The sequence below is a fragment of the Equus caballus genome, chromosome 14, assembly GCF_041296265.1.
Source record: "Equus caballus isolate H_3958 breed thoroughbred chromosome 14, TB-T2T, whole genome shotgun sequence".
NCBI lineage: Eukaryota > Metazoa > Chordata > Mammalia > Perissodactyla > Equidae > Equus > Equus caballus.
The window spans coordinates 85035419-85060979 of record NC_091697.1 but is presented as its reverse complement, the minus strand read 5'-3'; the positions used below and the strand labels follow the sequence as shown (position 1 = coordinate 85060979).

Sequence of the window (25561 nt, the reverse complement as noted above, 5' to 3'; positions counted from 1 at the left end):
ACAGGCAGTAGAGAAGTGTATAGTGTAGAGCCAGGAAATCTAATATTCTTATAGCTTATCTGGACAAAAATAATCCACACACATCATGGCCAATGTCCAGATGGAGAAGAAGCCTGTCCCCAAATTGTTTTATATATTTATAGGAACAAGATGGAGGCGGGAAAGCTATGTGAATTGTGACAATGGAAGTTTCCTTGTTAAGAAAGTGGCCTGGTTAGAAAGGGTCAGCCTCTAGAACATAGCTGCTGTAGCAGCCTATTCTTCTCTTGAGCTGACTCAGATCTATTGAGTAAGTTCCCCACTAAACTCTCAAAATGAGAAAGGAAATGAGCCCCCAAGGCGATTCAGATCTTTCCTCCACCCACCTCCTGGCACTTGGGGATTGTGAAATATTATTTCCATCAGTTATGCTGACAGTAGGTTGCAGGGATTTCCACAATCAATAAGGAGCAATCAATAGATTTTGAGTCACAAAAATTAGAATTTGGGTTGTTTATTATATTTTATTATTCAAACAAAGGTGTAGTTAGGTTTTTGGTTCCTCTTAAATGCCTTCTGATTCTTATTAATACATATTCCCTTAAGAAATCCAGATTTAGTCCAATACAACAAGGGTCAGAGCAAGTCTCCACAAAACAATAAGCCAATCTAGCCTTCTAGGGCAGAGTTCTGTTGTTAAGATTTATATTAATTATAAGGCAAAAGTATTTCAATTACTGGAGATAAAATGTTGCCACTTTTTAAGGAAAATAAATCTTAAACTTTAACATTTAACAGAAAAGATCAATTCTTTCTGCCTCTGCCACTGCGAAGGGTCAGAACTGCTGTGGGGCAAGTCATGTTAACACAAGTCATGGATTAAATTTCAAAATGTAAACTCAATTTAAACATAGAACTTGAGGGGCCGGCCCGGTGGCACAGCAGTTAAGTTCGTGGCCCAGGGTTTGCCCATTTGGATCCTGGGTGCAGACATGGCACCACTTGGCAAGCCATGCTGTAGCAGGCAACCCACATATAAAAAAGTAGGGGAAGATGGGCACAGATGTTAGCTCACGGCCAGTCTTCCTCAGCAAAAAGAGGAGGATTGGCAGTAGACGTTAGCTCAGGGCTAATCTTGCTAAAAAAAAAAAAGAAATACATAAAACTTGAAAATATACTTCTACCCATTTTTACATAAATTAAGACTCGTTCCTAGGGATGTTTTACTTTATTCTGCCATCTCATAATTATAGTAAAAATAAAAGGTGAGAAGAGCAGAATAGGGACATGTGGGAAGAGGTCTGAGGAGAACAAATGTTTGTTGTTTAAGCCACAGATTTTTTTTTTTTAAGGATTGGCACCTGGGCTAACAACTGTTGCCAATCTTTTTTTTTTTTCTGCTTTATCTCCCCAAAACCCCCCTGCACACAGCTGTATATCTTAGTTGCAGGTCCTTCTAGTTGTGGGATGTGGGACGCTGCCTCAACGTGGCCTGACGAACGGTGCCATGTCCATGCCCAGGATCTGAACCCCGGGCCGCCCCAGCGGATCACGTGAACTTAACCACTCAGGCACGGAGCCGGTCCCTAAGCCACAGATTAATCTATGATATTTTGTTACAGCAGCCTGAGCTAGACGGACAATAAGTTTGCATAATAAGGGCCCTGAAACATATTTGAATCCTGAACCACATACAGAAAATTTGAAATGGTTTATCTATTTGCAATGGTTTTCATATTTGGTTCAATATTTATTCATAAAACACATTTAACATTTTCCCTTATTTAATTATTTTATCTTGGCCATTTAACTTGATGTCATTTTGAAAAATAAATTCTACACTTCAATTCACATATGAGATCAGTTTGTAATGTACTGTAACTGCTTTTAAATTTCTAGTGAATTCTACCACAAAGGTGAGGCACTTAATCTGTAAAATATCTTTTGATGTTTAGACATTGAAGACACTAGATAAGTGTAGGGTATTATTCTTGATGTTACTATTTATGCTATGATACTAAATGGGAAAAAGTATCATTTAAAAATTCATTGTAAACCTGCTATTACTGAGATTAAGAATGACAGTTCAAAATAAGAATTCATGGCTCATTTCTGTCCATAAATATAAAATTTAAAAATCAAGTCTAATTAGAAAATAGCATGATCATTCTTACAAACAATCCATAACCTGAGTTGTGATTCTTTTTTCCTTTCTTTGCAGTTCTGTTCTGTTATAGTTTTATTTCCCTTATGACATTTCAATTCTATCTATGGAGGTTTTCTCTAAAAAGAAGTGTCAATCCTAATCAGGTCTGAATTCTCCTTGGTAACATATTTTAACATGTTAAATTTGAAGTGGACAGAGGAGGAGGAATCTCACTTCTAACAGAACAGACACCTGCCAGTCAGTTACCTAAATATAACTATCATGTGGCTTCACACTGCAGAGAAATCCTTTGGTACGTTTTAGAAATTCAAAAATTTTTAGTAAGAAAAATGATTCTCAAATAATTCTTTTGGTAATAGCATATTTAAATCACTTTAAATGACACATTTACCACTAAGGGTTTTCTTTCTCTTGCTCTCTCTTTTTTTTTTTTTTGGTAAATTTCCAGTGCTAACGATTTTCCCTGGACAATATTCTATTTCATCTATTTTGTAAAAGGTTTATGCAAATACAGACATTGCACATGTTCTCTTTTACCTTTAGGGAAAAGCTTCTGTGCTTTTAAAAATCTTTACTTGTTCTATCATCCTCTTTTCAACTGAACCTATTAAATATACATAAATCAGTTCGAGGGTAGAAAGGAGTTTTGACTACATAAGATACAATATGACACTTTAAAGTTAATTTGGGTTTTAATTTAGCTTCACTATATAGAAAATAACATTCTGGGCCTGATATTCAATTCAGGAGTAGCCAGTAGGACAATTATTGTAACTCGTTCTTACAGCATTCTGAGCAGACATATAAACCTTGTGACAACATAAGCAATCTACTATAATATTGAACACATGACTCTCTTTAGCAATTATCAATGTTTTTTTCTCTTACCTGAAGAGGCAGAGATCATCTCTGTCTTATATTAAACACAAAGTAAAGCAAGAAATATTGACAAATAATTAGGGAAAAAGTTGTCATCACCTGTAAGAAAATTACTAGACCCTATTTTTAACTTTTATTTTGAAATAATAATAGATTCACAAGAAGTTACAAAGATAGTACACACAGGTCCCACGCACCCTTTACCCTTTTCCCCAATAGTTACGTCCTCCATGATTACAACAGAATACCAAAACCAGAAATTGATATTGGTACAATAAATGTTTAAAAGTTTTATGCCATTTACATATGTGTAGACTCATGCAACCCTCAATACAATCAAAATGCAGCTCCATTCTATTAGCCCAAATGACTCCCTCATGCTACCCCTTTATAGTCACGTTCACCTCTTCCCCTCACTATCTGTAGTGCATTGAATAGGATCCCTCAAAAATGTATTTCCACCCAGAACCTCAGAATGGGACCTCATTTGGATATAAAGTCTTTTCAGAAAGAATTACTTAATGATCTTGAGATAAAAATCATCCTATATTTATGGTGGAACCTAAATCCAATGATTGTTGTCCTTGGAAGAGGAGATGACACACAAAAACACAGAGAAGGTCATGTGAAGACTGAGGCAGCGATTGGAGTTATGCAACAAGCCAAAGAATGCCAAGGGCTATTGGCAGTCAACAGAAGCTAGGAGAGGCACAGAACAATTCCTTTCTCAGAGCCTCGAGAGGGAACCCTCCCGACACCTTGATTTCAGACTTCTGGCCTCCAGAACTGTGAGAATAAATTTATGTTGTTCTAAGCTACCCAGTTTGTGGCATGTTGCTACAGCAGCCCTAGGAAACTAAACAGACCCTTCTTAAATTCTGACTACTACTAGTACCCTCTCTATCTCTATAACTGTCATTTATAGAATGTTACATAAATGGAATCAAACAGTATGTGACCTCTTGAAATAAGCTTCTTCACTCAGAATAATATCCTTGAGATCTGTCCAAGTTGCCGTGTGTATTGATAGTTCATTCCCTTCTATTGCCGAGGAGTGTTTCAGAGTGTAGCTGTAGCAGTGGTTGTTTACTCACTCACCTATTTAGGGATGTTTTGATTGCTTCCAGGCTTTGGCTGTTACAAATAGAACTGCTATGAGCATTCATGGACAGGTTTTTGTGTGCTTCAATTCCTCAGGAATAAATGTCCAGGAGTGTGATTGCTGGGTAATATGGTAAGTGTATGTTTAGTTGTTTTGTTTTTTTTCAAAAGAAATTGCCAAATTATTTTTCAGTGACTGTACCACTTTACATTCTGACCAGCAATACATTAGAGATCCAGTTTCTCTGCATCCTTGCCAGCATTTGGTATTGTCATTATGTTTTATTTTAGTTGATGTAATAGATGTGTAATGATATCTCTTCATGGTCTTAATTTGCATTTCCCTAATGGCTAGTGATATTGAACATCCTTTCATATGCTTATTTGCCATCTGTATATCCTCTTCAGTAAAACGTCTCATCATGTCCTTTAGCCATTACCTAATTGAATTGCTTTTGTTTTTTGTTTGTTTGTTTTTCTCTAAGAGTCACAAGACAAAGGTGGAGAGAAATGGGTAAACTAGGTCCTTAGGAGCCAAGGACAGTGGTGATTTCTCTGGATTTTCTTTGTATCATATATATCAGACTGAGTAGTTGGGTATTGATGAAGGCACCAACCCAGAAATGTCAATGTGTGTAGACCAAAAAAAGAAAAAAAAAACCTAAGAAAAGCTTTTCTCTCTAGTCAAAGGAGCAGAAAAAGGGCAGGCTACCAAGACAGAAGACTTCTAAAACAACCATTCTATTTTAGGCAAGCATCAAAGAAAAACCTGTGGCCCCACCACCAGTCCCTCAAGAAGTCTAGGTGGAGAGCCTAAACATACACATTAATCAGACTGTAATGACTCACTCCTAATTTCCGTCAGGGTGCTATGAGAGTATGGAGCTGGAACTTTCATCCTAAATGATCAGTAATGAACCCCTAGTATGATGTCAGTGGAGAACACATGGGGAGCCTATACTTTTATCCCCATATGTCAGTGAGGAGGTCTCCTTCTGCTGTCCAAAGGAGTAGTTTTAGAGGAGGCCAAGGGAAAATCAAGATTTCCATGACTGCTCAGCAATAATAAGGTAACCGCCTCCTCTCAGACAGAGTAATATCAACAGAGATCTAGTAGAGAGGCTGAAAGAGCAAACTAGCACAGCAACTCGTCCAACCACCTGACAAGCCACAAGGAGGAGTCCCTCTCTGCCTAACCCTGGAGGTCAAAGGAAGACAGTGGAAAACCTAGATTCTAACCACATCCAGCAGTAACGAGAAATTGTCCTCATTTCCTACAATTTAGAGTGATGTCAGAGGAGGCCTGCTAAAACACAAAATTTAAATAATACGTAGTCTCATAGACAATGCCACAAATGTACAGGTTTTGATAGAAAAATCACTCATCATGCCAAGAAAGAGGGAGATCTCAATTTCAATGAGAAAAGCCAACCAACAGATGGCAATAATAAGATGACCCCAACAGAATTGTCTGATAAGGATTTAAAAGCAGTCATCATGAAAATGTTTTAACAAGCAATTACAAATATTCCTGAAACAAATAAAAAAATAGAAAGTCTTAGCAGGAAATAGAAGATTCAAGGGGAAACTTTAGACTCAAAATTACAATGACAAAAATTTTTAAAACTCAGTGAATTGGCTCATCAGCAGAATGGAGAAGACCGATGAAAAAATCAGTGAATTTGAGATGAAACAAGGAAAATTACCTGATCTGAACATCTGAACAATGAGAAACAGACTGAACAACAACAACAGCAAAATGAACAGAGACTCAGGAACATGCAGGAATATAACAAAAGATCTAACATTCATGTTATTGCAGTCCCAGAAGGGTAGGAGAAAAATACTGGGCCTGAAGAAGTATTTGAAGAAATAATGGCTGAAAATTTCCCAAATTTGGCAAAAGATGTAAGTCTACAGATTCAACAGTTAAGAGTACACTGAACAGAATAACTCAAAATAAATATAAGCAATTACACATCATAGTCAAACATCTAAAAAGTAAATATAGACATACAATGGAATATTATTCAGCCATGAAAAGGAAAGAAATCCTGTCATTTGCACAAACATGTACAGACCTTGAGGGCATTACGTTAAATGAGTGAAATAAGTGCAATAAATCAGACAGAGAAAGACAAATACTGTAATGATATCACTTACATGTGGAATCTTAAAAAGCCAAAACAGAGACTACAATGGCGACTCTCGGGAGCTGGGTTGCGGGGGGGGGGGGGGGGGGGGGGGTGAGAAAAACAAGGAGAGGTTGGTGAAAGGCTACAAACAAACAAAGAAACAAACAAAAGAATAAAGAAAGCAGTAAATCAAGATATTTTCAGGTGAAAGAAACCTAAGAGAAATCTTCACCTGTAGACCTATCCTAAAAGAATGCCTAAAAGAAATTCTCTAAACAGAAAGGAAACAATAAAGTAGGAATCTTAGAACAATAGAAAGGAAGAAAGAATAAGGAAAAAAGCAAAGTATGGGAAATAGATATGCCTCTCCCTTTGCCTCTCCCTTTTGAGTTTTCTAAATTACATTTGAGGATTGAAGCAAAAGTTACAATACTCTTTAATATATATTTTAATGCATGTAAAGAAAAGATTTAAGACAATTAGATTACAGATGGAGGAGAATAAAAGGACATAAGGAAGGTAAGGTCTGTACACTTCACTGAAACTTTTAAAATGTTGGTCCTAGTAGACTGTGATATGTTTTGTACATATAATGTAATACCAAGAGCAACCAGGAAGATATATATATATATAAAATATATAATGATATACACATAAAATATTATAGGTCAAAATGAAAAAATCAAATCAGAATTCTAAACATTCTACTATACCACAGGGATATAAAAAAACATAAAAAAAGAAAAACAAATAACAGAGAGAACAAACAGAAAATTAAAATAAGGGCAGATTTAAGCCCTATCAAAAATTACATTAAAATAAATTATATAAAAACATAAATTAAAAGACAGAGATTAGGAAAATTGATTTAAAAAATAGTCCACTGCTATAATGTCTACAAGAAATTCTCTTCAAATAAAATGATAGAGATCAGCTGAAAATAAAAGGATAGAAAAAAGCTATATCATGAAAATGTTCACCAAATAAAACAGGAATGCGGATATTTTTTATCAGATAAAGTAGATTTCCATACAAATAAAATTATTGGGACAGAGAGGGACATTACATAATGGTAAAAGGGCTAATCCACACATAACAATCCTAAATGTGTATGCACCAAACCACAGTACTAAAAAATATATGAAGCAAAAACTGACAGGACTAAAAAGAGAAATAAACAATTCCAGTTATATTTGGAGATGTCAAAACCCTTTTCCCAAGAATTGGAACAACTAGAGAGAAAACCAGCAAGGATATAGAATAACTCAACAATACCACTACCAACAGGATCTAATCATATATAAAGAACACTCAAACTAACAGCACAAGGATACATATTGTTTGCAAGGATCCAAGAAACAAATACCAAGATGGACCACATACTGGGCCATAAAACAAACCTCAACAAATTTTAAATAATTAAAATCATATAGAGTGTGTTCTCTGACCACAATGGAACCAAACTAGAATCCAAAATCAGTAAAATCTCCAATGGGTTGGAAACTAAACAACACACACCTAAATAATCGAAGGATTAAAGATGAAGTATAAAGAAAAAAACAAACACAGAACTGAATGAAAATGAAAATATAACATATCAATATTTGTTGGAAGCAGATAAAGTAATTCTGAGAGGGAAATGTATAGCATGAAATGCTTACATCAGGAAAGAGGAAAATTTCAAAAATCTAAACCACTCAATAAACAAGAAAAAGAAAAGCAAATTAAAAATACAAAGCAAGTAGCTGGCCCAGTGGTGTAGTGGTTAAGTTCATGCACTCCACTTCAGTGGCCCAGGGTTTGTGGGTCTGGATCCCAGGCCCAGACCTACACACCGCTTATCAAGCCATGCTCTGGTGGCATCCCACATAAAAAATAGAGGAAGACTGGCACAGATGGTCGCTCAGGGCCAATCTTCCTCAACAAAAAAGAAAGAAATTCTGACATGTACAACTGAACTATACACTTACAAAATGGTAAAAAAAAAAAACACAAAGCAAGCAGAAGGAAGGAAATAATAACAATAAGAGCAGAAAGCAATGGAATTGAAAAGGAAAAGGGAATAAAGAAAATCCATGAAACAGAGGATACCACTACAGACCCTACACATAACAAAAGCATAATAAGGTAATACTGCGAACTACTACTCACATTTGACAACTTAGATGTAATGGACCAATTCCTGGAACAGTACAAACTACCACAATGCACCCAAGCTGAAACAGATAATTTGAATTGCAGTGACTATTCAGGAAATTGAAATTTTAATTTTAAAACTCTCATGGGGCCGGCCTGCTGGCATAGTGGTTGGATTCGTGTGCTCTGCTTCAGCAGCTCAGGGTTCACCAGTTCAGATCCTGGGCACAGACCTACACACCGCTCATCAAGCCACGCTGAGGAAGCATCCCATGCAGAAGAACTAGAAGGACTTAGCACTAGGATATACAACTATGTACTGCGGCTTTGGGGAGGGGATAAAAAAAAGGAAAATGAAGATTGGCAACAGATGTTAGTTCAGGGCCAATCTTCCTCACACAAAAAAGCATACCTTTAACAAAAAAAAAGAACTCTCAAAACAGAAATCTCCAAGCCCACATGGTTTCACTCACAAATTCTACCAAACGTTTAAAGAAGAATTGACAGCAATTGTAGACAATCTTTCCCAAAAATAAAAGAGGTAACACTTTCCTACTCATTTTATGAAAGCAGTATTATCAAAACCAAAGAAAGATAACACATAAAGAGAAAAGTACAGACCTCATGAACTTAGATGTAAAAAATACAGACCTCATGAACCTAGGTGTAAAAATTCTTAAAAAAATATTAGTAAATATAATTCAGTAATATATTAAAAATTATACATCATGACCAAGTGGAGTTTATTTCAAGTATACAAAGCTAGTTCAAAATTGGAAAATCAATGAAATCCATTATATCAACAGGCTAATGAAGAAAAATTACATGAAAACATCAATTGATGCAGACAGAGCATTCGGAAAAAAACTGATACCCATTCATGACAAAAACTTTCAGAACAATAGGGATATAGAGGGACTTTCACAAGTCGATAAAAAACATCTAGCAAAAACTTTCGGCAAATATCACACTTACTCATGAAAGGCTGAAATTTTCCCACCAAAGATCAGGAAAAAGGCAAGGGTGCCCACAGTCATCACTGCTCTTCAAGATAGTTCTCGAAGTTCTAAACAGCAGAACAAAGCAAGAAAAGGAAATAAAAGCATAAGAATTAGAGAAGATGAAATAAACCCCTCTGTATTTGCAGATATGTCTACATAGAAAATTCCAAAGAATCTATAAACAAATTCCTAGCACTAATAAGTTAATTCAGCAAAGCCACAGTATACAAGATCAACACATGAAAACCTATTGAACTTCTAGATCCCGGAAATGAGTACTTGGGAACTGAAATAAAAAAACACAATAGCATTGTCGCTAGGGGCAAAGAGATGAGTTAAGAGCCAACTGACTTACCCACGGGTTTATAGAGTGTGGGCACACCGAAGGTCCCAGAAAGGGCTCCCCGGAGACTTCCCTGAAACCGGCTTGAAGACCCGGCCACCACCTCGCCGACCTGGTGCGAGCGCCAGCTCCTCACCGCCAGGCGCTCCAGTGCGCATGCACAGCAAGGGTCTTCTCGCACCTGATCCTGAGATCCTAGCGGCTGACCGGCAGCTCCAGGTCAGGTGGAGCCAGTTATGGCGCAGCTGTGTGGGCCGGGGCGGTACCGAGCCCTCCTAGCCCTCCTGACATCCCTCCTCCCTTCCCAGCCTGAGGCAGCCGAAGAAGAACGCGGCATCCAGGACTTAGAAAACAAGCAAACAAAAGACAGAACATCATTTACAGTAACTCAAAAAACATGAAATACTTTTGTGTAAGTTTAACAAAACAGTCACAGGACTCGCATATTGAAAATTATAAAATACTAATGAAATAGTATCTAAATAAATTGAGAGACATACTATTTAAATGGATTGAAACTCAACATAGTAAAAAAATCAATTCTCCTCAAGTTTATATACAGTTGTAATGTAATTCCTATCAGAAATTCCATCAAGATTTTTTGTAGATATAAAGACCATACTAAAATTCATAGTGAAATGTAAGGGAACTAGAATATCAAAATAATTTTAAAAACAAGGATAAATTAGGGGCTGACCCTGTGGCGGAGTGGTTAATTCCACGCGCTCCGCTGCAGGCAGCCCAGTGTTTCAGTTGGTTGGAATCCTGGGCGTGGACACGGCACTTCTCATCAAACCACACTGAGGCAGTGTCCCATATGCCACAACTAGAAGGACCCACAACGAAGAATATACAACTATGTACCGGGGGGCTTTGGGGAGAAAAAGGAAAAAATAAAATCTTAAAAAAAAAAAAAGGATAAATTAGAAAGATGATTCCACCTGATCTCAAGGTTTATCATGTAGCTTCAATAAAGACTTATTATGTAGCTTCAATAATCAAGACCATGGTATTGCAGAGGGATGGCCACATAAATCAGTGAAACAGAAGGGACAACCCAAAAATAGTGCCAACTCAGTATGGCCAGCTGATTTTTGACAGAGATCCAAAAGCAATTTAATGAAAAAATAGTAGTCTTCTAATCTAAAGGCGCTGGAGCAAGTAGATATCCATAGACCAAAAAGGAAAAAAGAAATGTGCCCCAAAAAACCATCATAGATTCAAATATGTAACATAAAACTATAAAACTTCTAGAAGATAACATAGGAGAACATCTTCTGGATCTAGGGCTTGGTGAACAGTTCCTAGACAAGACATCAAAGAAATCATCCATAAAATAAAAAAAAGTCAAAAATTGGACTTCATCAAATTTAAAAACTTTTTTTCTGTGAAAGACCCAATTAAGAGATGAAAAGACAAGCTACAGACTTGGAGAAAATACTTGCAAAGCTTTTATCTGACAAAGGACTCACATCTCGAATAGATCAACAAATTTAGAATCTTGCTGTTTATATCTCTTTTTATAGTGTACTGTATTCTAAACCTTTGTTGAAATTAATCAGCTAATTAGATTATGCCTGGTGCAAATGTGTTATTTTTATATGAGTGCAATGGGAGGTAAACTTCGGGAAAAAGTGAAGTCCAAAAAATGGATATTTTTAATCTACTATGACTAGCAAGTAGGCAAAAGAACCATTTACTTAACTAAAATGTTAAAACATATTTTATGCCCACTAGTTTGGCTCAATATTCCTGGGAAGTCACCATGTGTAAAGGATAAACTTATGCTTACTGTTCATTCTCTAACACAGCCTAGACTAATAGAATCTTTGTCCTGTACCTTTCATCTTCCCCATGCAACCCTCCAGTCTTTGAGACAATGACTTGCTAGATATTTTATGATTTCTTTTGGGTAAGAGTCTAGCTGGCCTCTATTATATGAAGTTTTAGAACAGGCAGAAACAATCTGTGGTTAAATAGAAACCAGATCTTTGGTCGCTCAGGGCCAGAGTGTGGGACGGATTGATTAGGAAAGGGCAGTGAAGGAACTTTGGGGATGACTGAAAGTTTCTGTGTGTTCATTAGAATGGTGGTCACATGACTGTATGTATCTATCAACACTCATCAAGTGTTTAGAGCTGATGTTCTATCAAGTGTTGGGCCTTCACTGTAATTTTGAAGAGCTCAACACCGGGAAACATGCACCAGAAGTTCTTTTGATCTTGGATGTGAAACGAGTTGTCAGCAGTGAGTCTACTTTGTACGCTGGTCTCCCTCCATCTTGTTAGAAATATGAAACTGTGCTGACCTTGATAACTTGCCAAAAGGGAGTTATCTGCTGAGAAATGACTTTCTGAGTACTGCACAAAAGTATACTTTTTCTGGTAGCAATAATATGTCCTTGAGTAAGCCGGTGAACTGTAACATAAATTTACCCCCAATCATAAATCTTAAACAAACAACTGAGGTAATTGTCCTGGGCTCTCCTTTTTGCTAATAAAAACTCCTGACTTTTACTCCTCAGGGGGTCACATTTCTGGCTGCTGCTGGAACCTGTGTTCCCCAAGTTCCAATTCTAAGACCCCAGATGCATGGTCTCCTTTGTTTCACAGTTGTCTCCTTCTGCCTAAGTGGACGTGGGTAATTCATCATCAAAAGGGAGTCACTCATATTTCTTCCCTCATCTATTGAGCATTTGACACAACTCCATCCACATTCTTTTTGCTGAGGTCTCACCATTTAAATGTCCATCAAATTCTGAGAGCAAACAGAGCTATGTCTTGTTTTGCCATTGGAGCGCGTGGCTCCAGATGCAGCATCTGGCCTTTCAGTTCCTTAAGTGAATCAGACATGATCTCATTGTATTCTCCAAACTGAAGAGAGCAAGCTCTCTAAGAAGTCCCATAGAAACCCTCCTCAAGTGACTTGAAGTTGCAAGAAAGATTCTCCCACCCCACCTACACATTTAAAATTGTCTTTGAAGAAATCCTTGCGTCAGCCCTGGTGTCCTAGTGGTTAAGTTTGGTTTGCTCCACTTCAGCGGGCTGGGTTCAGTTCCCGAGCTCAGACCTACACCAATCTTCTGTCAGTGGCCATGCTGTGACAGTGGCTCTCATACAAAAAGAGGAAGATTGGCAGTGAATGTTAGGTCAGGGCAAATTTTCTTCAGCAAAAAAAAGAAAGAAAGAAACAAGAAATCCTTTTTCTGACATAAAACCCCTCTCTAGATATGGATTATAAAACCAGTTCTTAGTTATCTCTGCTGCAAGTCTTCTTTATGTAGTCTAGCACTTTATTTTGGAATACAGATCTTCCTCAACTTAGGATGGGGATATGTCCCAATAAACCGATTGTGAGTTGAAAATTTCTTGTCAAGGGGGCTGGCCCAGTGGTGCAGAGGTTAAGTTTGCATGTTCCGCTTCTCAGCAGCCTGGGGTTCACCAGTTCAGATCCCAGATGCAGACATGGCACCACTTGGCAAAAGCCATGCTGTGATAGGCGTCCCACATATAAAGTAGAGGAAGATGGGCATGGATGTTAGCTCAGTGCCAGTCTTCCTCAGCAAAAAGAGGAAGATTGGCAGTAGTTAGCTCAGAGCTAATCTTCCTCCAAAACAAAAAGAAAGAAAGAAAGAAAATATCTTGTCAAAAATGCATTTAATACATCTAACCTACCAAACATCATAGCTTTGCCTAGCTGAACTTTACCTAGCTTTTCCTAGCTGTTCTGAGCATGTGTTCTGAGCTCAGAACACTTACATTAGCCTAGAGTTAGGCAAAATCATCTAACACAAAGCCTATTTTATAATAAAGTGTTGAATGTGTCAAGTAATTTACGCAATACTGTACTGAAAGTAAAAAACAGAATGGGTGTATGTGTAGAGAATGGTTGTAGGTGTATCAGTTGTTTACCGAATATCATACCACATATCACCAACCTGGGGAAAGAAAACAAAATTCAAAATTTGAAGTACAGTTTCTACTGAATGCATTTCACTTTCACACCACTGTAAAGTTGAAAAATTGTAAGCCTAACCGTCATAGGTTGGGGACTGTCTGTATGAGAGAATTTGGCCTCCTTTTTGTGGAGATTTTGTCAAAACTGATATCACAAGTCTTCCTATTTTAATATTTCATTATATTTTAGAAAAATAAAATACATAAGAAAAATTCAAATATTAAAAATGTATACCAAAAAATGTTTTCATCCCATCCCATACCCTTAAGTCTTCCTCCCATATCTAAGCAATCTAACAGTTTCTTATATTGTGTATATGTACAGGTACATGCACATCTGTAAAATACAAATACCAATTTTATGTGTCATACATTATTTGGCAACATGCTTTCTTCACTCAAGGATGCATTTAGCAATTTTTTTCATTTCGGTGTAGAGATTTATCTCAATTTTTAGTAACTGCATAGTATTTCTTTCTGTGAATATAACCAATTCCCTATTGCAAAGTATTTAATATTTTTTCAGTCTTTTAATATTACAATCCAGCAATGAAGAAAATTTAATATATTTTCAGGAACATTTATAAGTTTATTTTATATGATAAAAAAACTAGAATTAAAATTGCTAGATCAAAGTGTATCATGATTGTACATTTTGGTAGATATTACCAAATTGCTCTCCAAACTTGTCAGACCAATGTACATTTACAACAATGGGAGTGAACAGTTTGTCTACACCCTCGGAATACTGTGTCATCAAACATTGTACTTTAACAATGTGGTAGAAGAAAAGCAATATCTCACCCTCATTTTGATACAAATCATGTCTCTTTTATATTTTCCATTTAGCTGTTGATCTTTTTCTCTTTGTGATTTGTTCAAACTCTGGTTATATTAAGTCTACCACCTAAACTGAAATTCCCTCTCTATTTTGTATTTTATGTTACCATTTCATAGTATTTTTGCTTTGCAGTAATTTTTATGTTTTGTTTCTTAATACTTTTTTCACAGATTCTAGGACTTGCATCTTGCTTATAAATGTTATTGCCACTACAAAATACTTATGGTTTTAATGTTTTTGCATAAATATTTAATTTTCCAAATCATTATGGTCTTATCTTAGGAAATACTGAAACTGTACCAGGAGATATTCCTGCTCCATTCATTGCATATGTGCCTGACAAATATCTGAGAGAAAAACTTTGGAACGGCCTGAGTGAGATAATGGTCTTTCTCTAAATTGTAGACTCAATGCTCCATAAATTTTAGGCTGTTAGAGAAAAATATGTAATAATAATTGTATCTTATATCTCTATAATATTTTGGATATTGAAAATTACTTAAACATGCAGTATCTAAATTAGTCCTGATAATAAGTATATGACAAATTAAAGTCCAATATAAATATCCCTTTTTAAAAACTATTTTTATTTTGAAATCATTATAGATTCACATGCAATTGTAAGAAATAAATACCTGCACCCTTACCTAGTATCCCCCGATAGTAACATCTTGCAAAACTATAGTATAATACCACAACTAGGTGCTATTCTTCTTTCACAGTAGAAATATACTTAAAAATATCTTATATTGGTAATCAATAATCTTCAAATAGACAGATAGCCAATTAAATGAATGCTAGAAAACTCTAGTTGTAATAGGAAAATAAATCTAGGCATAAACTTAAGAAGTATGTATATAATATCTATATAAGGCAAACTATCACCTACTTCTAAAAGTCACAAAAGAAGAATTGAACAAATGAAAAAGAATATTATTTTCTTATGTATGAAGACTCAGGATCATAAAGATGATTATTTATAGATTTCATCTAACACCAACAAATATACTGTTAGGTTTTTTAAGAGTTCTTCCTGAAACTGATTAAGTTGACCAAGTTTATATGAAAAAGTAGTAGCAAGAAAAGTCAAGAAATCCTTAAAAAGGAGCAATGAGAACAGATTAATTCTACCTCTAACTAAGAGAATGTTATGTTTTGGAACGTAGATATATAGCATGAAGCAGAATAAAAACAGGCAAAAATAGACCCCAAAAAGAAGGAAATTTAGAATATGGTAAAGATGACCTTTCAAACCAGTAAAGATAGACTTTTATACAAATAATATTGTAACAACTTTATATTTTCATGGAAATAGTTAAAATTAATCCTCATATCAAAAATCAGCATAAATTCAAAATGGAATTTTAATTCAAAGGAAAAAAGTAAAACCAGAAATGTACTGGAAGAAACTAATAGGTAAATTCCTTTTAACCTAGAATTAGAGAAAAATCCTCCTATGACTCATAACTTAGAAGAAATAAAGAATTGTCTGGTGGTAGAACCAGAGAAATGAGAAAGAATAAGAAAAGAAAACTTTGGCAAGGCAAGTGACAAAATGAGAAAAATATTTGTAACTTATCTCAGAGACAAAATGAGATATCCCTATAATACAGAGGTCATAGAAATTATAAAGTCAAAAATCAACAATTTCATTAAAATATGGGCAAAATGTAAGAACAAATAAGTCACAGAATGATAAATGCAAAAGTCTTTTAAAATCATATTTTAAAAATGCCCACTATTGCCCATAGTAAGCAAAAAAATAAAAAAGAAAGAAAAAATAAAAGAAAATTTCGTCACATTTAGGAACATTTAAAAGTTTGAAAACCTTTTTTGGCAAAGCTGCAGGGAAACAGGAATTATATTTGTCTGCAAGGGACTCAAAATGGTACAATTCATAAGGAGAGGACTGTTCAATGCATAAAAATAAGGAGTTTATTTGCCCTCTGATCCAACAATGTCATTTTCAGAAACTTTTACCAAATTGCAAGAATACAAAATGGCCTTTACACAAAGATATTCATTGCAACATTATTTTAAATAATTAAGGGTTAAAAGCATAAATTGACCCTTCATAGGGAATGAAATATGTAACATCCACAATGAAGTACTCTGCAGGTATAATTTTAAATTGAAATTGGAATATCAACAGCAACTTCTTAAAAAAAATAATTTTCACTCTGTTCACTGAAAAATGGTAGAAGTACTCTTATTTTATTCCCTGCTACATTTCCAAAGTTTCCTTTTATTAAGAGGACATCTTTAATAAACACATTTTTCAAAAATGTATCATATAGCCCTATTTTTATTTCTTAGGAGTAAAATATTTGGATGAAAAGATAAGACCAACCTTAAAATTTTTTATGTATATACCTGAATTTTCCTCAATAAAACACTATGCCTTTTCACACTCTCGCCAACAGTATGTGGAAATGCCAATTTTACAGCACTCTTGCACATACTGGTATAATTATTGAGTCTAAAACTTTTCCAACATGATGGATAAAAAAACTTGTATTTCATAGTTCTCATTTGAATTTCTTTGTTGTGTAGTAAAATGGAATAATTTCTTAAAATTATTTTTTGACATTAGTATTTATTTTTTAATTTCCCATCTGTGAACTTGGCCTGTCTCCTAATTCAGGTATTCAAATTGTTCTTATTTCAATTCCCACAAATATGTTTAATATTGCAAATATTTATCTGTCAAACATGTTGCAAATCTATCCTACTATGTCATTTTCATTTTTCAACTGCTCCTTTTTTAGATATTTTGTCATTAATGCAAATAAATTCTAAATTGTGAAAATTTCAAAGAATCATGGTATAAGCAGACGAAAACGAGGTATAATCCAAAACAGATAAAGTGCACATAATATGAAGCATAAAGGAATGTTCAGTATAGACAGTAACTTGAAATTCATATGATTGACTTGTTTCTGGGTTGGATATATGGATGGAAAATATCTAGTTTCTTTAGGAATTTAAAACTACTCTGGACATGTCAAAGACTGGACCATATAAACATGAACTTGGGACTCTGTGAACCAATGTCTTCATTTGGAATTTAGTTCTTAAAAGTTTCCTGTGCATAGAAGAATGTGTAATGTTTTACTTTTCAGAATCCACCTGATTTTAGCCTACATAGTCAGTTTTAAATATCTGAAAATATTGACTAATAGAATGTCTTCCAATTGTGGACATTCTAATTTGTAAAGTTGTATAAAATTTATAGGAGTATAAAAGAGTTTTTGAACTTAATAATACTGGTGAGCTTCCAGTCTTCATTTTCCAAATACTCGATTTGCCTCATTTTTGACTCCTCCAGATGCTGGCTCCTTTCAAAAAGATTCAAATATATCTTCAAAATGGACCATCTTTAAATTGCTACAATTCTTCTACATTTAGAGAAATAAAAAGCAGCATTTGGAGTTAGATTAATTCTTAGCATTAGATTAAACATGGTGGCTCAAAGAATCTGACATGTTTTTGTTAGATGGGAATTGTCTACCTTTTGACTGTATCGTGTTTAAGGCAGATTTATTAATCATACTTGAATTTGTTGAAGATTCCAATCAATCACTGCTCTAGCACGTGCCAATTAGTATATGGCATGTCAAATGAAATGTCTAATTCAAAACCCCAGAGAAATACAGCTCCCAGAAGAGGAGAGAAACTTTAGATATTAAAATTTGTCTAGGGGCAGGCCCAGTGGCGCTGTTACAGAACCTGAAGTGAGTTCGCTCACCCGTTGCGCAGCAAGCCAATCTCTGACACCGGGTGTGGTGGAAGAAAGTAGGAATTTTATTTTTGCACAGTGCTGAATGAGGAGAGAGGGCAGCTAACGCTGAAATCCCAAACTCTCCGAATAGCTAAAAGGAAGGGTTTTTATTTGGGGTTTTAGGTAGGTGATGGGGAGCATATGGCCTTGCATGTTGGAGCTTTCCCAGCAGTCTGTCTTTGGCCTTGAGGCACTTGTGGAGAGGAGGGAGCCCGTGACCTTGCTGGTCAGCAGTTTCCCAACAGCCTGTATCTCTTTGCGAGGAGGAGATGATCCAGGTGCTTGTCCTTGGCGGTGTCTGTCTCCATGGAGGATAGTGGATTCTGGAGCCAGGAAGCCAGAAAGTAAGCAGGGAATGAGTGTTTTGGTTTTAACCCCATATACGCTAGGTTTAATGTGGGGAAACTGATATCAGGGTTGGTATCAGCGCAGCAGTTAAGTTCACTCGTTCTGCTTCTCGGTGGCCCAGGGTTGGCCACTTCAGATCCCAGGTGCGGACATAGCACCGCTTGGCACGCCATACTGTGGTAGGAATCCCACATATAAAGTAGAGGAAGATGGGTACAGATGTTAGCTCAGGGCCAGGCTTCCTCAGCAAAAAGAGGAGGACTGGCAGTAGTTAGCTCAGGGCTAATCTTCCTCAAAAAAAAAAAAAAGAGAAAAAATTTGTCTAGATATTTCAGCATTAAATCAGTAATGCTGAAGCAATTCTATAAGATGTACATTAAAATCTAGTGCTTCCTTTCCAAATATATATCTAGTAAAGAAATACAGAAATTTTGATATCATCTAATTATTTATGGCCTTTTAGATTTAATGAACCAGAGTGGAAATTGTCTTCATTCCATAGCCCTTTCCTTTTTTTGGTAGATAAAGGCGAGTTTTAAAATTTTTATTTCCAAGATAATGTTTTAGGTCTTCATATGCCCAAAGCCACATTTAATGTATTTAGATTTGACAATTTTGGAGGTCTACTTCACTTTGTTTTTACACTTGATTTCAGCAGATTTAACATTTGTTCCTAGTATCAAGTCAAATCCTTCTGGTCCTTTTGAAACTCATCAGTTTAGGGATTATTAATGCATTTTGGTTCCAATTTTTACCATTAAAAGTAGAGAGTAGAATTCAGTATATTTGATAAAGAAATAAAGTTTGTTTTCCACATTGCACTTCTAGGCACAGCCATTTCAATGGGGATTTGAAAGATGGATTAGGGAATTAGAGCTGTTTATTGATCTGATGCTCTAATTAGCAAAGTAGACATCTGCCATTGACTTTTTTATTCCAAGAATTTTGGCTGTTGGGTAGCAGAAGGTACTCACTGGCTGTGGGTGTGGTCACTGTTGCATTTCAAGAGCAACTGCCATTGTTAAGTGGGGTCAAAAAGAACCGTCTCAGCATAAGTCTGGCCCCTTCACCCATGTTGTTGCTTTGTGGTTGCCTCTCAGGCCTGGTTTATTGGTCAGAACACTCAAGTCAATAGGAGCTCTTTGACAGCTGGAGACAAGGCTGCCACTTGCATTGTAATTTTGTTTATAGCATCATTTGACATACAGAAATTGTAATTTTTATTTTTTATCAACCGCTACTGCTTTCTTCCTTCTTTTTATGAATAGAGATGGTTTCCCCATTTAAAGATAAGAATCATTCAGCTGTGTTCTAATTATTTTATGATTCTCTTCTGTTTCAGTATTAAATCTGTCTAAAATACATTTTGTATAAATTGAGAAGGAAAATTTTATCATTTAAAACAAACAATCATTGCTGTTCCATTTATAGAATAATCTGTCCTTTCTTTAAAGGATATTAATATGGATCTGATTGAAATTTCTCTTGTGTACTATTAATTTTTGTGGTTAAACTTATATCAGTATTTCCAGATCTTCTATTTTATTGTTTAAAAATTCATAAAATTTAAAATAGTAGTGGTAAGGGATTCCATTTTTATTGTGGAGTTTAATGGGGATGCTTTTTAGTTTTCAAAAATAAGTAATATCTTTATTATTATTTTACATTTATGTTACTTTTCATGTAACAGTTTTTTTTAGTTTACTGTGAACTTTTGTTCCATTTTCACTTTTTTTTGTTTTTGCTGAGGAAGATTTGCCCTAAGCTAACATCTGCTGCCAATCTTCCTTTTTTTTTTTTTTTGTTTGGGGAAGATTCGCCCTGAGCTGACATCTGTTGTCAATCTTCCTCTGGACCACTGACGAGTGGTATAGGTCCGTGCCTGGGAACCAAACCCAGGCCACCAAAGCAGAAAGCCCCAAACTTAACCACTAGGCCTTGGGGCTGGCCCCCATTTTTACTTTTTTTACAATTTTGGAAATAGTTTTTGAAATATCCATAGAGATGAGATGAAATTTATAACAGATTTCTTTATATTGGCCCATTCTTACATTCTATTACATCATAGTAGATTAGTCTCTCAAAATTTCTGCTGAATTATTTTTAAAGACTATGAACCAATAAATAAGATAGATCAATATTTTCTTTTATATACTTTCTTTTTCAGATTTTGGTTCAAAGTTATACAAGTGTCATGGGAAAAACTGAAAATTGTCATAGTTTTTCTGTGCTCTGGCAGAGAATTTGTGACAAGGAAACGTGGTGCCTTAAAAGTTAAAACAAAAAGTTCCTTCTTAGACTGCCTGGGCAAAGAATCTTTGCTCAAGTTACAAAGAATCAGTAGTCTGAATCCCAAAGGGGATAGAGTGATGCAATGGATTTCTTTTCCTCAAATCACTCTCTTGAACCACGCTTCCAGTCAGCCTGGATCCATCCATCTCAGTCCTCTGAAAGAAGAGGAATGGTAGGGCAGGGGAGTGGTTAGGACAGTCTTTCACCCGGATACATTTAGATTTGAATGCCGGCTTTGATCCTATAAGCCTGATTTTACCTTATTAAGCCCCAGTTCACTCTAATGTAAAATGGAATAAAAATACTGTGCTATATAAATTTATATTCTAACGTATCTTACATGTCAATAATTAGTGAAAGATTTGTAAAGAAGCCATTTTTCTCTTTTGCTATATTTTTTAAGAAATCCTCGAATACCATGCCTCCACGTAATATGGATGTAAAAATGAGTTATCCCTCAGGTAATTCTTAAAAGAATTGAATTTTGCCACATTGTCAACAAATATATTTTAAATGCTTGATCCATACACTTACAAAGCCTTGTATATTGTCTGACCAAGGCTTGTCATTTCTAGACTGATTGAAGTTCTCTATATTAATGCAAGCTGCTACTGCTGCCAAAGAAAAATGGGTCATTACTCTTTTTTTATTTCTATCAACCAAATGGATATAGTCCTTTGAAATGAAAAGATACAACCAAGTTCAATTTGGGATAAGAGACAGTTTCTACTTTGAAAAATAGTAATATAAACCCCATCTAAAGGAAGTTAAAGGAAATCAACAATGGTGACAATATTCTGTTGCTTACATGTTTTATGCTGACTGATGGCCATCTGAATATTTGAGTGGAGACACAAGAATTAGAAACTTCCTATTTTGCCTTCAATATCTAGAATTTCTACAAAGAATTCCCACAAATTTTGGAAAAAAATAGTCAAATTGTGAATACATAATTAATACAAAGGTAACCCAATATCTACATGTAGTGTCACTCAAGCTCAGTAGTTATTTGAAAAACTAAAACCATACTGGAATATAATTTAACGCCATCATATTTTTCAAAATTAGAAAATTAAAAAACGATGTGCAGGCAAAGATGTAGGATAATATAGAAATCCTCAGGCACTGCTGGCAGTAGTGTAAATGATTTAACAGTTAATATGTTCTTTAGCAGATTTCAGTGAAATCGTGTTGCAAAAAAAAAAAAAAAAAGGCAGTGTTGCAATTCCACTCCTAGGCATATAATTCAGGAAAATGCTTGCAACAGTGCAAAAGGGAATACCAACAAGAATATCCATCCTATTATTGTTTTGATAATAAAGAGATATAAGCAACGTAATTGCAGCATGCTATTGATGCCCTGACCATCTCCCCTTTACAGGTTTATGTACTCATCCCACAGCTACCACAGGTTTTGGTCACTAAAAGCTGACACCTGCACTTTTCTCCAGAGGATGTACCTTGGTAGACAGAAGTTTCCAACTCAGAAGGTGCCTGGGAGGTTTCCACACCCAGCTTTCCCATTCTCCTTCCCCTAGTTCTGTCTCAAGTGCCATCCATTAGTCTACTGATTGACTGATGTGGGGCTAAATAACCCAGATTCTTTGCCTTAGGGCAGGGCAATCTCTGAATTGTAATTCACATTCAAGAGCTTCCTTGGGATCAGGCTGAGGCTGGATGAATCCTGTAACCACTTCTTTACCTGCTTTCCTCACTCCCTTACAAGATTCTCCTAGGAGCATTCCCTCAATAAATGACTTGCACAAAAATTTTCATCTGAAACTCTGCTTCTTCAGTTCAGAATTCTTCTCTTAGCAGATACCTAGTGTTTTATGTCAAGCTTCTTGGAATTCTTGACTGAAGTATGACGAATGTGATGATTGATTACTCAGCAGTGGTAAAAGGAAATGAATCTATCACTGACTATCTGCCCCAAGGAACTCAAGGATGGGTTTGGAAGCATTTAGCTGTTTTTCCAAATTGTTTTTTTTTTTCCCTTTTGTTATGTTAAGGAGGTACAATCACTAACGACCCTGAACCAGACCAAGACTCACCACAAGAGCTATGCCTATGACCTTTGCCTTATCTTTAATGCTAAAATCTCCTCTCCAGGAAGAATTTAGGCCTTAATAGTATAATCTGCAATGAATGTGGAAGCATGTTTCCAGTTGAGCCAGCACAAACAAATACCCACATCTCCCTTTTGAATATTCGTTCCCCATCTGAAATAAAACCTCCATGCTTCCTTTTATTCCAGGGCACTATGACTTTGGAAATGATTGCACATGGACTCCTATTTGCTGCAAATATACTTTTCTTTGCAAGACAACTACTTCTGGTGGAGAGTCTGATTTAACTCACCAGGAGGCAGAACCACTTTGGTTTCGGTAAAAAATCTACCTACATAAAACATGAATAGTTTGCAAAAGCATCATTTTAGGTAAAAGAAACTTTACAGCCAGAACCTTTAATGTAAAATAGGTATGAAAGGAATACTAACTATTTCTAATTGATTGCCTATGTACAGTCAGGAGGAGTAGGGTATAAAAATTGAATTAAGTATAGTAGAAAGAGGAGAGATAAAATAAAGCATTGAAAATTGTTCATGGGACAATACTGAAAGTGAGTATGAACTGAGGATCTTTCTACATGAATTTCATGACGGTCAAAAAACTAAAACAACAACACAACCAACAAGTAGTGCTTGTGTGTTGAAAATTTTTACTCCCAAGCCTACAACTGATTTCTTTTTCCTTTCTGATTAATGGATGAAAATATTTCTAAAAACAGTGTTTAATATTGTAGGGGAGGAAGACTTTTCCTCTACCTAATGTGGGTTCGTCTGGCCAGAGAACAAATTAAATTCACATGAGACGAATAGCAAGAGAAAATTAAACAAAGTTTAATGAGGACCACGGCCCTGGGCCTTTCTTCCCGAAGGAAGAAAGAGCACCGAAGAAGTGGGGTGCACAGAGTGGTTATATACCCCCAAACAGGATATTTCACATATTGAAATGTCCCTCCCACAATAGTCACAAGATTGCCCTGTCAGCACAGCGCTTGATGGACACAGCAGATAGTGGGTCTGCTATCTCAGTGGGCATAGCAGGAGGCAAGACCACAGCTGGGTGGTCACAGGTGAGCGCAGCAATCAGTTCCTAGCCTAAGGAAAGATGCTTAATCCTTAAAGAAATGCCAACGTTGGGAGGGGGAGGGAAGTCAGTTACAGGAGGTTACCAGACGAGCACGATAAACAAATGCAGATTTAAGTCCTTGCCTTCGGCATTGATTAAGAGTTTCTAGAGACAAGGTCATCTCCCCTCTCTTCCTGGTACAGAGAGGGAGGCACCTTTACAGATAGAGATTTCCTTACAAATGTAAATGTCTCCTAACAAAGGGCAAGCAAGTTCCATCCCTCAGAGCCTCCTTCCCTGTCCCAGTTTATCAAAAGCAATCAGCCTCAAATAATCCTCATGCCAAGAGACATATCTTGGGGTGGCCAAATCCAGGTCCCCACAATATGAAGCAGGGCTTTGCACCCTAATTCAACATATTTTAGGGGCACATACATATAAAAAAGACATTTAATTAATAATGATTTTCTAAATTGTAATCTTTCTTTGTTATTATTTCTATCTGTTCCCTGCTTTAGTAATCCTTGCTTTGGTAACTTTCTAGATTAATCTAAATATATGTTAGCTGGTCTTCTTGATACATTCTTGGATGAATGGCATGAAGATGGTTTTGAATGCTACAGCTGATATTTTTGCATGTGGAACAAAACTTCTCTGCATACTTTCTCTGACATCATTCTTTGATATATTGTCTCTAGACAATATTGGCTACTTAGCTGCTAGTGAAGAATGTCACCAATATGTTTATAATCATTGTAATAATTATATTGTATTTAAATGTTCAAATTTTGAAAGCCATTTATAAAAATGTATGATGCAGAAAACTTTAATAACATTTTAATAATTTTATATTTAGGGCTCCAGAAGTTCTAGAGAGAAGGCCAATAATTCACTTGTAATGGGAAAATTTGAAGGTGTTTTCTAACTCTTAGGTTAGACTGAGAAAATTAATATTCTCCATCAAAGAACGAGTGGAAGAAATGTAGGCTGATGAAGACTATAAGCAAGGGATGAGACAATATGGAAGGATAATTCATCACTGTCTAATCTTGTTAGACTTTTGGTTGTGTGCATGCACATATGCCTTTTCTTAAAAGGAAAACATCTTCCTCTGGAATTTATTATTCACCTTTGTACTGCAACTCTCAATACTAATATAACCTAGGAGATATGATTAGGGAAAAATGAAACTGATATTCTTGTATATAAGTGGAAACACATACCAGAAATACAATTTTTGGCTATCATAATGAGAGAAATATTCTACATCATTCTAAACACTATCATGTTCAAAGCAGCTGATAACATCACAGTGGTTTAAAGATTATTATATTGGATTCTAATTGTTGACCTTTTTGTATAAACTGAGTATGATCATTATATACTGATTTCTTTAAAAATGTCTAATACATGAAGAAATACTTGAGCTTTCAGTAATTCTCAACAAGTATAGATTCTACCAAGTACT

At 35.7% G+C, this 25561-nt stretch overlaps 2 long non-coding RNA genes across 2 annotated transcripts in view; one reads left to right on the top strand and one right to left on the bottom strand.

The window, feature by feature from the left end:
• LOC111767874 (uncharacterized) overlaps positions 1 to 10484 on the bottom strand; it is a 158025-nt gene extending 147541 nt beyond the window's left edge. The window contains exons 1-2 of the long non-coding RNA XR_011425160.1: positions 9754 to 10484; positions 9373 to 9463 (exon numbers count right to left, since the gene is read on the bottom strand). This is a non-coding gene — a long non-coding RNA (uncharacterized lncRNA). The remainder of the gene's footprint in view (positions 1 to 9372; positions 9464 to 9753) is intronic.
• LOC138917326 (uncharacterized) overlaps positions 3710 to 25561 on the top strand; it is an 82585-nt gene continuing 60733 nt past the window's right edge. Inside the window, exon 1 of the long non-coding RNA XR_011425161.1 lies at positions 3710 to 3813. This is a non-coding gene — a long non-coding RNA (uncharacterized lncRNA). The remainder of the gene's footprint in view (positions 3814 to 25561) is intronic.